General features: G+C 45.6%; 1 protein-coding gene and 1 pseudogene across 14 annotated transcripts in view; both read left to right on the top strand.

Moving 5' to 3' along the window:
- Window positions 1–14,502, top strand: part of LOC126284122 (afadin) — a 995,168-nt gene that overhangs the window by 554,563 nt on the left and 426,103 nt on the right. The gene's annotated exons all lie outside the window — the stretch shown is intronic.
- LOC126285674 (5S ribosomal RNA) lies at window positions 13,797–13,914 on the top strand (annotated as a pseudogene).

The raw sequence follows: 14,502 nt of genomic DNA, 5'->3' as shown, positions 1-14,502 counted from the left end.
GTCCATCCTTTTAGCAGGCCGTCTCTGGGACGACGGGCGTTTTGCTACCGTGACAAATAAAAACACCTACAGCCGACGTTATGATTTTATTTTGTCGCTGCCAGTTTCAACGCATAAGTGCGTCATCTTCAGGCTGTTTTTTGATGCGGTACAGGTTGATATGATCCCCATGCATAACATATCAGTTGCCAGCATTACTGGATACGCAGATAATGTGTCAGCACTCCAACCATGAACTGCCAACCGGTAGCGACAAAATAAAATCATAAGGACGGCTGTAGGTGTTTTTATTTGTCACGAATACAATATGGCGTCTCGCAAGGTCTGCTTGTGAAGTAGAGACCGTTTGCGCCTCTTATTGGTTCAACCTTTCGTAGCACGTTGCCGAAATATTGCAGAATTTATTTGGTGTTTCACGCGGAGCAGTGGCTTCTCAGTGTGAAAGAGCAGGAACCGACAACACGAAACTCGTGCACAGCCCGCACGTCAACGTTAGCTAACTCGTCTCACCTGTGGACGCAGTGGTACGGTTCGTATGCACACATAAAGACCATTGCAACATTTTGTTGTTAGTGAGGGTGAGGGCCGGAATAACGAAGTCAGAGGGAAAAAAAGAAAGGTATGAGTATTTTGTTGTGTGCACGGTGTGCAATTTCTCCTGGAGAAGCAAGTAAAAAGGCAGGGTTCCGGTGTTGCGCGAAGCCTTTGGCGGCGGCGTTCATTGTTCGCGCGGTCCCTGTGGCGCGTGGATGCTGAGGAAGCCGCCGCATGAAAGTTAGTTTCTCGTGGGATTGGCGAGAGAGTTGGGGCCCAGGAATACGCCGGCTAGCGCCAAGTTTGTTGCCGGCTAAGCAGTTAATCCCGCGCTACCCCGAACTGCTGCAAGTTTCCAAATAGACGAGGAAAAGAATATGGCACCTTGCCACGGAGCTGGCTCCTCGCTGAAAGCCGTCTCTTATTAACTGTCAATTCATGGTTGTCCACCTGTTCTAGAAAATCTCCCTGGTAAAAAAAAAAAAAAAAAAAAAAGAGCCGCAGTCTCAGTGCTGAATTTGTCATGCACCTTCACTCGTCTGTGATAGAAGAAGGCAATTCGGCAGAAAGAGTATCACACTCGGACAGGTAGATGTGACAGGTTATTCGAAATAGAAAGTTAGGGTTTCTTTGTTCCGTCTTCGACAAAGATCATTGCTTAAGCAGCACAGACCAAGATTGAACAGTGAAACGGAAATTGCCAACGTCCTTTCCAAAAGAAACATCCCGGCATTTGTCTGAGTATCGCACGAAGCTTAATCCTAGGTGATTGACCTGCGATTTGAACCCGGCTCCTCCCGAGTCCAGTGCCTTTAGCAGCGCTCGATGTCTGTCAAATTTCGAACTCTTAGAATCGGCGCAGGGTTAAACGTCCAGTTGAAAGAGATAGGCCTCCTGTTTATGGCCGGCCAGGGTGGCCGAGCGGTTGTAGGCGCTACAGTCTGGAACCGCGCGACCGTTAGGGTCGCAGGTTCGAATCCTGCCTCGGGCATGGATGTGTGTGATGTCCTTAGGTTAGTTAGGTTTACGTAGTTCTAAGTTCTAGGGGACTGATGACCTGAGAAGTTAAGACCCATAGTGCTCAGAGCCATTTGAACCTATTTATGAATAAAAAGTAGGTTAGTCTGAAGTATTTCGTTTCGTCTTTGTTATTGTACCAGTACGTATTTCAGAGTGAAACCACCTCCGCCTCGGTTAACAGTTATCATTGTGACTCTTCGCCATGGTCCCTTTAGTCAGTTCCATACATGCATTTTACGAAAATCTGCTTCACTATCCCACACAAGGGAAAAAAGCTTTCGGTTTTAAAGATGCAGTGGCCAACTTACATGCTACCTGAATCGTCCAGAATAAAACCAGCATTCGTGAGCAGAGGTCAAGATGTTAGCGATCGGAAGATGTCTTCCTTGTAGAGTGGGAAGGGAAGAAAAGGTGTGGGGGGAGGGGGGGGGGGGGAGGTAAATTACACAGACTTAAAACTCACCAGTCATGGGTGGCAAATTTTGGAGATTGTAACAGACGCTAGGAGTTCAGAACCAGGATCTACAGCACGCTGGGATTGCCGGTTGCACGGCTTACCCGTCTGTCGCCAGGACAACCGTTGCCTCGCTGGGAGAAGACCAGAGTTCGAGACCCGGCTGATATTCCCCTCGCACGCGCCATCTGAATAGGGGCTTAGCTGTCATGTGGCGCGGACGCAGCTGGGTGTCCCTTCCGGCGGAAGTGGTTTCTGCTCTCACCACCGTTTACATCCGCACATCACCACAGGGCGGGACACGAGCGACGGCTGAACCCAGGGGGAGACGGGGCGCGGACGGCCGTTTCCCGTACTCGTCTGTGTGGCCCCCTGTGTCGGAGACAGCAAACGTACAGCGATACGGCCACGCCTACTGGCTGGCCGGGGCGATTCCATTGTGGACACACTAGCGGAATGACAATTCATTGTTATATTCATCCTTGGTTTTCTCAAGTAAAATAAAGCTAACACCGGGGTGGCTTCTTGGAATTAACAGTCCAAGCTTTGGAAGACTTAATTCCTGTTGTATCGAACTTCCATTCCACAACCTCTGTATCTTAGTACTGAACGTGCGCCTCGTTGGTTCACAACTCACGTGTGTGAGTGTAAATTTGACTAGTGCAATGCGTCAGAGAAGGGAAAAAATCTGAAGTGTGGGTTTGTAAAAGGAAATAAAAGAAACATTTGGAGTAGGAACTAAAAAGTCGAAGTTTCGAGCATTAGGAGGTGGGGGTGGCGAATAAAGGTAACCATCGTAAATGTTTTTACATAAAATTTCACCTGAATCGCTACTCTTCTAAAAATAAAAAAATAATAAAAGTTGACCGTGTCATTCACTTGCAGTTAGGTGAAAAAGTGAAGGAGATGCTTCGCTAAGAAACGGCGATGTATTGCATGAAAACTTCATTTCAGTTTGGAAACTAGTTTGAATTAAAGTTACAAAATAGTGTGACGACTGCGGTATTTTATGTAATTTAGCGTTCTGAGTATCACACCCTTCATGTGTTTGACGACGTACAAAGAAGCAGAGGTTGATTTGAGTACCGCAGTACTTAACTTGGAGGACGTATGTTACTCGTTTCCTTCGAGCTGTGAAATGACTGACAATCCAGATGTGGAGCATCTTACGGTTTAACAGCGTTCCGCAATTTGCTGTTCATCACCGTTAGTAATCGATTTAACTAAATTGCGTTAAATATCTACTAGATCGTAACATCATTTTACATTTTGTTTATACCAAAATGACTAATGCAATGTTACCTCACTAACTTTGACGCAGGAAATAAAATTTGCAAACCAACCATTGACTCTTTTTTTCTGCAATCAATCACAGAACACGGTTTTAATTGGGATCTGTTTCGCCCATACATTGCCCATTTTTCGGAAACCATATGTCTAGGAGAGCATATGGGGAACAGACTGCCCACCAGATGCATTCTCAGATGTTCCATATTTCGTGCGAGTCGTCTGTGCTTCACCATTTGCCACCTAAGAATTATAGTTTCTGACAGAGACCACTCTGAGGCGTATGTACTCCAATGAGTTTTAAAATTGTATCACATGAAGTAAAATTTTGCTTCTCGTTAATCCAAAGATTACTATTTTTTCCATAACGCCAGAGCAACATTTAATCCCTCACTTTACACCGAATTGTCGAGAGCAGTTCTCACAAGGATTCGGAAAATCCCACAATGCCAACAACGTGCCCACCTTCTGATAGTGTTAAGAGTGATTTGCCTTCCTTTCTGTCAGCCATTTACAAAACGGAAAATAGGACATGCGCAGTTGCAAATCTACTAAAGTTTTCAAGACGACCTGGAAAAAACTCGCGCGTCAAGATGCGCGACCGTAAAGTAGTGCTGTTCCGCCAGAAGGCAACAAAAGACGCTACTGCCGTTAACAGGCATATCCTTACAACATGATTCGCGTAAAATCGAAAACGGGAAAGCGTAAGCGCGTTTACTTCTACGCATCACTGCTAGAAGCGAAATAAGCACTAACATCTGTCTACATCTATATCTAAACTCCATAAGCCTCGTTACTGTGCGTGGAAGAAGATAGTTCACATACCACTATCATTTCTCCGTTTCGAGTTCTTTTCGCAAATGGTGCACGGGAAGAACTATTGTACAAAATTTTTATTAAGAAATGATTTTCTGGGTCTCATTTTACATTACGGCTGGCTCTGAGCAGTATGGGACTTAACATCTGAGGTCATCAGTCCCATAGAACTTAGAACTACTTAAACCTAACCTAACCTAAGAACGTCACACACATCCATGCCCGAGGCAGGATTCGAACCTGCGACCATAGCGGTCACGCGGTTCCAGACTGAAACGCCTAGAACCGCTCGGTCGCACCGGCCGACTTTTACAGTACGCACATAAGATACAGTTACATGTTGTTCTACTATGCTTGGAACATACAGTCTTTGAATTTGAAGAGTAGAGTTGTGCATTGTACAACACCAGCGGAGTTTAATAAGCATCTTCGTGGCGATATGCTCTTCTTTGGAACTCCTCTCTGCTTCCTCTTGATCCTACTTCTTACGGGTCGCACACTAATAAGCAAAGCTTATAATATTTGTGATCTTCATACGAGATTTTTATAAGCATATTATTTTATTTTAGTCTTGGTGTTCCGAAATGACATTGTGTTTCACAATCTTAGGCAAAATACCCTGTCCCCACACCAGATTTCCTGAAAAATGTAATTGCTACCCACTCGTTGAATGAAAAAATGTGTCAGAAATTTGTATGTCCTATTTCACCTTTTTGTACCGAATTTTACAAAAATTAACAACGTTTGTTCAGAGTCAATTTAGAAAGGGCACTAACGATCTCGTTGTTGGGCATCCAGTACATACCATCACCACTCGTACCAAATACTCACACACTTGATCAAAACTCGATAGGCATACCTCGCAGCATGGTTATTCAAACGAGGTTTAAAGCTAACACTAAGTGGGAAGCAGCAAAATTATGAAGGCCGTCTTGGGTGTGAAGCGGAATGTCGGTCGCAGTGTAGAGCAGCCTCTGCCAGTTGGATGAGAGGCAGCGGCTGCTGCCCGCGTTCCCAGGACCCAGCCTCGGCCCGGCTCCCCTGCCGGGCTCAACACTGGAGTACGCGCTCCGCATATTGGCCACGCCGCTGGCTCGCCACGATTGATTTAGCTACTGCGTGTGCGTGCGTATCACTGCGTGCGCGCGTTACGGAAGCAGCGTGGCAAAGCCATCGTCTCTAGGGAACGACTGACCTTTAGTCTACATTCCTCGTGATACATATTTTGATCTGTCTCGCACTACAGCGGCATGCGATTTAATGACACTTTGTAACAGTCATGTTCTCGATGCCCGAAAAGAGCGTCCTCGCCGCGGTTCATCTAGTTCCGACATAACTGTTGTGAGTGTGTATACTTCCGTTTCGGTGCATATCCATTTAACCTTCAGCATTTTTCTGTACCACCAGTCTTCTGTGTACTATTTATCATGGACGTTTACTTCCGTACAAGACAAACATTTATGAACATCCGGTAACACGCAAAAATAGCCATAAAAGCTCGACAGCATAGATTAAATCTCGAACTTCTTCCCCTAAAATATACATCGATACGAAAGAAACAGAAGATGCCCTGGTTACTACTACAGAGTGAAAGAAACCCCTTCAAACACCCATGTCTCGAAAAACACAACAGCTACCACCGCACAACCACTTTAGTAAACATCGACGAACCAACGGAAGCACCTGACACAAAAGCCAGTGGTTGGCTGCAGATAGTTTTTAGGTAGTTTTTATATATGAGAGCAATCAAATGGAAACCGATCAGCCGCCACAATGAGACCATGGAATGGTTCCATTCAGAAGTAATCACCACACTGCAACATTCTCCGTACAGCCTTCATCTTTCACCGTGAGATTTTCACATCTTTGGTGTCCTGAAGAAAGACATGCGTGGACGTCGGTTTCAGTCGGACGAGGAAGTGAAAGAGTGGGTGCGGTTGTGGATCCGTCAGCGGCTGACCGCTTGTGAAACTAGAATTGGACGACTACACAGGCATCGCGGCTCAAAATTTCTGCAGCGGACTTTCAGCGACTATTTGAGACCACGCCGAGTTTCTGCACTACGCCGGAGAAAAGGAGGGCCGACACGATATTAGGAGGTATCCCATGGTTTTTGTAACCTGAGAGTGTTAGTGTGGCAGGAGATGCAGACAAAGAGAATCCTCTTGTCGCAGCGGCACTAGGAGGGCGTTGGCGTGCCCCTGTCCCCCAGCCACATTCTCCCCCTCCCCTACCCCCACCCTGATAACTCATTTCATAGCATACCACATTGCAATCTCTGAATTACGATGCGATACTCCTTCCGCCATGCATGCATATCCGAAGGAAAATTGCATCGTGATTGAGACCGCCGACACAGGGCAAGCGACTTTCACGTAAAATGTTTCCACTCTACGGGAATATACATAAATGAATGTACGAGTACAGGTTGTAGACAAGTGGTTGGCGACATATGGAACTTAAGGTCTTGCCCTAAGTCGTGCTGGGATAGCCACGTGCTAAGTCGACCTGTTGCGATAAGCGGTAAATTGTTGTATTGTCCTAATCATCATCATCATCATTTCCTCCCCACTGACGCGCAAGTCGTCGAATTGGCGTCAAATGGAAAGACTTGCACCCGGCGAACGGTTCACCCGACGGGAGGCCCTACTCTCACGACATTTGTTTACCAACATGTTATGGCTCTGAGCACTATGGGACTCAGCTTCTGAGGTTACTTAAACCTAACTAACCTAAGGACATCACACACATCTATGCCGGAGGCAGGATTCGAATCTGCGACCGTAGCGGTCGCGCGGTTCCAGACTGAAGCGCCTAGACCCGCTCTGTCACTCCGGCCGGCCAAAATGTTGTGGATTTCTTTTTATACACTTGTCCATTATTTAGAGTCTATTGTCTTTTTCGCACCATAAAAGATACCAGATCAAAATCATCTTCCGATTGATTTTGACCATCTGATGACTTTTCCAGGCGGTAAATAATAGCATCAGCAAAGAATCTAAGAGGGCTACTCAGATTGCCTTCTAAGCATTTGTATAGGTGACAACAGCGGCTTTTCTGTTTTACGAGATGACACGCTCCGTCAGTTCCTATGAACTGTGACATCTCTGACGAATCCAGTCTCACATCTGAGACTATACTCCATAGGCACGCAATTTGATTAGAAGGCGTATACGAAGAGCTTCCTACGATACTGTGATGTAATAGAATTCTTTGAAATACGTAACTTCTACATGTGGCACCCGAAGAGACAGCTTCACAACACGCGTAGACTTTATTCGCTGGCCAACACCTGTTGCTGTTTTTGTGAGCGCCTATTGCTGACGTTTCAGTCCTGCTGGGCGAGTCGTTTGTAGTATTATTGCTTTACCGGAAGAAATAAGAGTGCCTTTCAGACTGAATATAGACAGTACAACCTTCCGGAATGCGCTCATCAGACTATCCCAGGCATTGCGGGAAGGACTCATACTCCGTAGGATGTGCGTTGAACTACTATCAAACGTTGTGGACTGTCTTTCCTCTGTGTCTACTATATTGCAGCGGGCGAATGTCTCAGTTTTTTATTTTTTTATTTTCAGGAGTCACATCTGGATTTATTTTTTTATTTTCAGGAGTCACATCTTGATATAAGCAATTTTTTGTCTATTCTACTACTACACCTTTTATCGGTCGCCACTGACCTACACCATAGGTGAGCAGTAGTGAAGTAAAATAAAGTTGTAAAGGACCTACGAAGGTTCTTAGGGCACATTTAGAGAATAAGGGAATCTTCATCCGTTTTAACAAACCCAGCAGCTCACAAGAAAATTGTTTACTAAAACTAGAAACTACCTGTAGGAATGGACAGTAAAGAACAGGACGTACAAGACAAACACTTTTACGAATAAAATACGTAGGTGTCTTTAGTTCCAGAGCCCAGAAGAAGCCGCAGGAAGAATGAGTTTCGGAGAGGGGGAGGGGGGGGGGCGCAGTAGTCAAGAACATGAAGGAAAACTGAGACCATGATGAATTATTTACTTAATATGTGATTCCTAGAAGACCAAAGTAAATTAAGATGAAAGGGCTGAGTCTGATTTCGAATTCATGAAGACTAAGACGTCCGCCTCTTCCTCTCTTCTGTCAACAGGCTGTAGTCCGCGCTCGTCACTGAAGTAGCTTTGTAGCTAGGATGTTGTAACTTAGTTTCTACCTAGAAGCTCCTGCAGTAACAGACTGCGAAGAAGTATTTAGCACAGGTGCCTACATATTGTTTTGAATGTTTAATTACTATCGCCGTGTGCCCTGATGTCTCAGCCGTTAACATTAGCAACTTACGTGCATTGTGTGTATATATTTTTCATTTCGGTGTTACTTTGCCTACACTATTTCTTCCAGTTGTTAAATTTCGTACATTTAACTCACCATTATAACAGCCAGATCTACACCAGTCAAAATTCAGTCTTAATTTTCTCCCCATTTCATGTTTGAAATAGGTATCATGGGGATTTGTAAGCAGTGCATCGTTGTATAAAAACTACCCATTTCCCTGCAGGGGACCTCAGAAGTTAAGTCCTATAGTGCTCAGAGCCATTTGAACCTCCTCCTCTCCCTCTTTGTGTTTACGTCTTCTCCCTCTGTCCGTCCACTTCTTTCTCGCGAGTCTTATCTCCTCCCCACTATCCTTGTGTCTTCATGTCCTCCCCCTCTTTTTCCTCTACTCCTCACTGACCATACCTTCCTTCATGCTGCTACTGACCTTACCCTCCTGCTCCACTCTCTTTCCATCTCTACCTCTGCATCCTACTGCCCACCACCACTCTAGAGCTTCTACCTGCCCACTACCCCTCTATGCCTTCCACCTGCCCACCACCCCTCTACACCTTCCACCTGCCTCATTCATCTTCCCTTCCTCCCCTCTCTGTCCATATTCTACCCCCCCCCCCCCCTCTTACTCCGTCTAACCCCTGCTCTATCCATCTCAGCCTGTCCCCATCCACACTCATTGGCACGTGTAACCCCTGCAGTATCGTTCAACAAAGCAGGCCGATACTACTTCCACTACATGCCTGTCTTAAAGGGCAGACTACACATCAAGGACTTGAAAGTCATTGACTTGCCCTGGCACCTGTTCTTGTATATTGTGTCCTGATGTCCAGGCCGCATGTTGTTAAAGCAGGCCAGTACTGTTCCAACACAGCACGCATGTCATGCACGGCAGCCTTCGTGTTGGGGCCTGGATTACTGTTTCTTGCCCTCTGACATGTAGTCTGGTCTGCAAAGCAGGTTTATTTGGCTATTCGATAGTCCATATCACCACTCCTACTGATGCTAGGTGTTTATAAACCCTACACTGCTGACATTCGTGAGACCTCTTTCTGTGTCAAGTTTCTTGAAATCGATCCAGGGATTTGGGATGAGATACTGAACACATGCATACGCTCTGCTTTATAGGTATAACAGATAAAACAGATTTTGGTGTACAAAAACTTACATACCAACGATATATGTAATATACAGCCGGAAACTAATGAGTACATCGAAATCATCAATCTTTTTTGTGTGCTGCTGGATAAAGTGGAGAAAAAAGTCAGTGGAGAAGAAAGTCGGTTATTTCATTTTCTAAGCAACTAGTACACCAAATTCCGAATTTAGTATCTCTGCAATCCGTCGAAGATGACGTCTTAGAGACAGATGGAATTATGGAAACAAACTATTCAGTATATTAACGTATGCTGCCTGATTTAAATCGCCAGTATCCTGCAGAATAATATTCTGAGGTAAGTTACCTTTTAGTACGGAAGTGTGCAGTAAGACTAAAGCATGTGACCCTTGCCTACAATGATCTTACAAATGCCTAACTCATTTAGAGATGTGTCAGAACATTCCAAATTCACAGTTCATCTATTCTCCATTGAAACTTGTTGTGATTAATCCAGCGCAGTTCAAAAATACATGATGATACCCGTGATTATAATAAGGGAAGAGAAAAAAAGTAGGTTCAGTCTTGTTGGATTTCCCTGTTGACGGATTAGAGAGTAAATAAGCAACTTTGTGACGTTTTAAGTCTCCGTAACAAAGCGGGTAGCTGCAGAGTTGCAACACCACACAAGTTTCCGCCCACGCTGTGCGCCTGGGCCCCATCCGAGGCGGGCAGATCCAGGACGCCGGAGGAGAACTCCTAATTGGCTCATCTCCTCAGGATGGGATGAGATGCGCCTCCTTTGTTTCCTCAAGCTGTGAAGCTCTCAAGCTGGCCGCAATTTCCCTATCCTCCGCTTTCATCTCTTGGACTCGGATGTGGCTTTCACACAACGCTGGTCGCAGCCGGGCCACAAATGCTTCCTTATGTGGTATCAATGCCGTTACACTTTACTAGCTGTTTTGTCGTATCATCACGGCACAGTACTGAACTGCAGGTTACAAAGTAACATATCTACAACTTTCCTGGATCATTTTCATTTATTTAGCGTATGGCATATCATTAAATTACATATACATATGTACGTATTGACACACAAGAAACTTAAGTTTGTCTTTACAACTAAATATCAGGTCCTTCAGTCCAGCGCACTGCATCTGGAATTGCTAGCAGGAAGTCCTCTTCAGCACCGTGATAGGCTCGAATACTGCATTCACTTACAATGTGGTGAACAATTTGGTATTGAGCCCCGCAGTCACAGGCTGGATTAGGCAGCTTCTTCCACTTAAAGAGAGCATCCCTGCATCGGCCGTGGCCGGTACGGATTGTGTTGAGAGTAGTCCAGATCTTGCGTGGTAAGTCGAATCCACTTGCAAGTTTAGCACCTGAGAAGATGTTATTCAGACGCACATCTGTCACTGCTTCTCACCGACCTTTCCATTCTTCGAGAGGTTTGAAATCCTTAGCAACCATGGCAGCAGCATCACACAGAGTTGGATGGCGTGATTTCCGTCTCTTACGATTTAAAAGTGGCAGGTCGCTATGCACAGGTAGGTTGTTGAATTCGTTCATAAGGGCAGTACATCTGCGTAGATCAGGAGGCATTATACCGGTTCACAGTGGAAGCCAATAAACTGGAGTGGATCTGATTGCGCCAGATATTATTTGCATTGTCGTATTCAGCTGGCTGTCAACAAGACTTGTATGATGACTGTTCATTCAAACAGGTGCACAATACTCAGCACTTGAGTCCAGAACTGAAGATCGCAGGGTGGTTGCTGAAGATCCCCAGGTAGTTCCGCATAGCTTATGGAACATGTTGTTTCGAGTCCTGAGCTTTTGAACTAAGTGAAAGTGTTCTTTGAAGCATAGTGTACGGTCCAAGATGACACCAAGACATTTTGGGCTCCAATTATGACGAAGATTTCTGCCTCTGAAACTTACTTCCAGTTTTGCGTTCGCCAACTGATTATTTAAATGGAAGCAAAACACTTCTGTTTTACTCGCACTGGGTTGGAGTCTCCAGATTTTGAAGTAATTATCTAATGCAGACAGGACATTGGTTAGAATCTCTTCTGTTGTCTTCATTTCCTGGTGTCGTACAGCTACAGCCAGCTCATCAGCATAGCAGTATTTTCTGGACGAAGTGTTGAACAGTACATTGTGGTGTAGTCTGACTTTCATGTGTAAAGGGCACGCAAATGAAAGCGAGACAAATGGAAAAAACTAGATAAATTGTTTATTATTTTAAAAGGAATGCGGTAACGGGTAGCTCACCTAGCTTAACCAGGTATAAGGGAGAGATTATAGAGAATCTGTAACTACAAAACGAGGAATGTTGCAGAGAGTTGGCTCGCCCCAGCTGAGCTCTTCATTGAATGTCCGGATAGGTCATTCTGAAATCACGCTCAGTCGATTGAGAGTCGCAGTGAAAACTTGAGAACACGTGGCATTAAAGGCTATAATATCATCATGCGAGTGAGCTGGAATGCACGTAGACAAGGGCTTTGCCTTAACCCTTCTCCTCTACGCCTCGCACTGTTCTAGTCCACCGAAAATCCAACACACGTATTAGCTAGAGATGCACGACGGGAAGCATGTCCGCGTAGTTTTGCCCTTGAGCGCAGTAGCTTTACCGTGGTGCTTACGCCGGGGGACCGCAACTGGTCCACCGGCCCGGCCAGGAATGTGTCGCTGCGCCGGCCAGGGCGCTTATTAACCTCAGAGAGCTCGGCCCCGGCAGACGCACCACTCAGCTCGCCGTGGAGGCCAGCACTTGACGTGCTCTTGTCTCTCTCCGCGGTTAATGGTCGGTCAAAGTTGCCGTACGGCAGGACGGATCGGCTTGACGAGCTGATCGCGTATCGTGAATCACCAGCACATTCAGAAAAATGACAGTAGTCCGTCCTTTAAAATTCTGAAACGCTGTCGTTAAGAGAGGCAAAAGCGTTTTCTGCGCGGCTGATCGCTAATACGAAGAATGTATACCACTGCAATGCATCAACACATGGCGCTTTGGAAAGAAAAATTTAATTACATAAATCCACAAATTAGAAAATTTAAAACACCCACAGAGTTCACAGTGAAATACAGTTTGGACATAGAAGCACTTAGGGAATAAGCAGGAAAACAAGAGAATCTACCAAACAGCTGGAAATATCTACCATTGGTAGCCGTAAAGTTTTAACTATTACTTCGAAAAAAATACGTTTACGTAATTATTTATGATTTTTTGCAGTTACATGTTTGGTTAGGCACGACAGACACTGCAACTGTACCGTACAAGACCTCTGGAAGAGCGAAAACGTGACTCAGCACTTTACTGAAAGGGAGATCGTTCGCGGCATTTTCTTTTGATTCCTCTGGCGGCCTTATGCGCCACTGCGGCCCGCTGGGATATCATTGTGCACCAGGGCCACAATAAATACCTGCAAAGAAAATATTTAAAAAATATAATTTTTTTGACGTGATTATCGAAACTTTATGACTCACAATCGTATAATAAGAAATGGGTTGCTCCAGAACTCCAACTTACGTCGTCATACAGCAGGACATTGTTAGCCAGCCGAAAACGTGTTCCTGACTGGCTGTCAAGGATTCCTGGCGGACTTGTAAATAGCGCATACTTTTTGAAGGGAAGGGGTATTGGGATCCACTTGCAAGAACCGAAGGCATAAAACACAAATCAGCAAATAAAATTACGGTAAAGTAGAAAAACTCTCAGAAATGAGCGGCCAACCACGAGCACGTTTGTAGGGTCACTTCAGATGACACTGTGAATACCTCGTCTGTCCAGTTTCTTGTTTTCCCAATACTGCTTCATTTTATCTCCAAGTTGCCTTTTCCTTTCTTCTGTCCATATTCTTCCAGATTTCGTTATTTTTTTTTGTCTCGAAGACAGTTATTATCAGTATTACTGCTTTGTGCCCAGCTATTTACCTCGATTGAACTTATTTTGTGGATGTGCTTGCTTTCGTTTTCTCCCAAACTCCCTTCATCGTCTCACTGTAGTTTTTGTAACTTTCTTCTGTCCATGTTCTCGTAAATGTAGCACCTCGTTAAGCTTTAAACTGATGCTTGTCAGTTAAAGTTCTGAATGCAGTTCTGTTCTGCAGAGTCTTGTTTGTAATGCGTATTTCCTGAAGATCTGTTTTAATTTCAGGTTTCTAATTGTTTTTTAACTTACATTGAGGGAGGGAGTTAGTGAATTGCTTATTATCGTTCATTCTGAGAATGCGGCCATAACCTTTTAAAGATTAAATTGTTGTTATTATCACTATAATTATGGGGAACAGCCTTGCCGCAGTGGATACACCGGTTCCCGTCAGAACACCGAAGTTAAGCGCTGTCGGGCATGGGCGGCACTTGGATGGGTGACCATCCAGGCCATCATGCGCTGTTGCCATTTTTCGGGTTGCACTCAGCCTCGTGATGCCAATTGAGGAGGTACTCGACCGAATAGTAGCGGCTCCGGTTAAAGAAAACCATCATAACGACCGGGAGAGCGGTGTGCTGACCCCACGCCCGTTCTATCCGCATTCTCCTCTGAGGATGACACGGCGGTCGGATGGTCCCGAAAGGCCACTTGGGGCCTGTAGACGGTGTAGACAGAGTTTTTTATTACTATAATTATACTTGTGTCAGATTAAAGGTTCGGGTGACGACAAGGTAGTTTCTGAGGTGGGAGGGGAGACTGTAACTCACTGTGGTTCTTGGCCCCTCCCAGAACCGAACCTGGGTCCGCGATTGCAAGGTTCTGCCTCCTGTCCGCCTGGCGCGTTCACTCCGCGGTACTTTGGTTGTAGGAGTGCAGTGTCTGGGCAAGGAGGGCGTTCCCACGCCACGCACGCTCTGCCCCCATCGCCTGCGGTCAGTGCGGTCTGCAGGCTCCCTTTCCGCCCTGCTGGACGGCATCCAGCGGCCGACTTACCTGCCGGGGAGAAGAGGTCGCTGCCTCCAGCCGTCCGTTACTCAGCGACTCCAGCTGGACTCT

The sequence above is a fragment of the Schistocerca gregaria genome, chromosome 8 (assembly GCF_023897955.1).
Source record: "Schistocerca gregaria isolate iqSchGreg1 chromosome 8, iqSchGreg1.2, whole genome shotgun sequence".
In the NCBI taxonomy this organism is placed as follows: Eukaryota; Metazoa; Arthropoda; class Insecta; order Orthoptera; family Acrididae; genus Schistocerca; species Schistocerca gregaria.
Note: the sequence above shows the minus strand (reverse complement) of the source record. Positions and strands in the feature narration are given on the sequence as shown.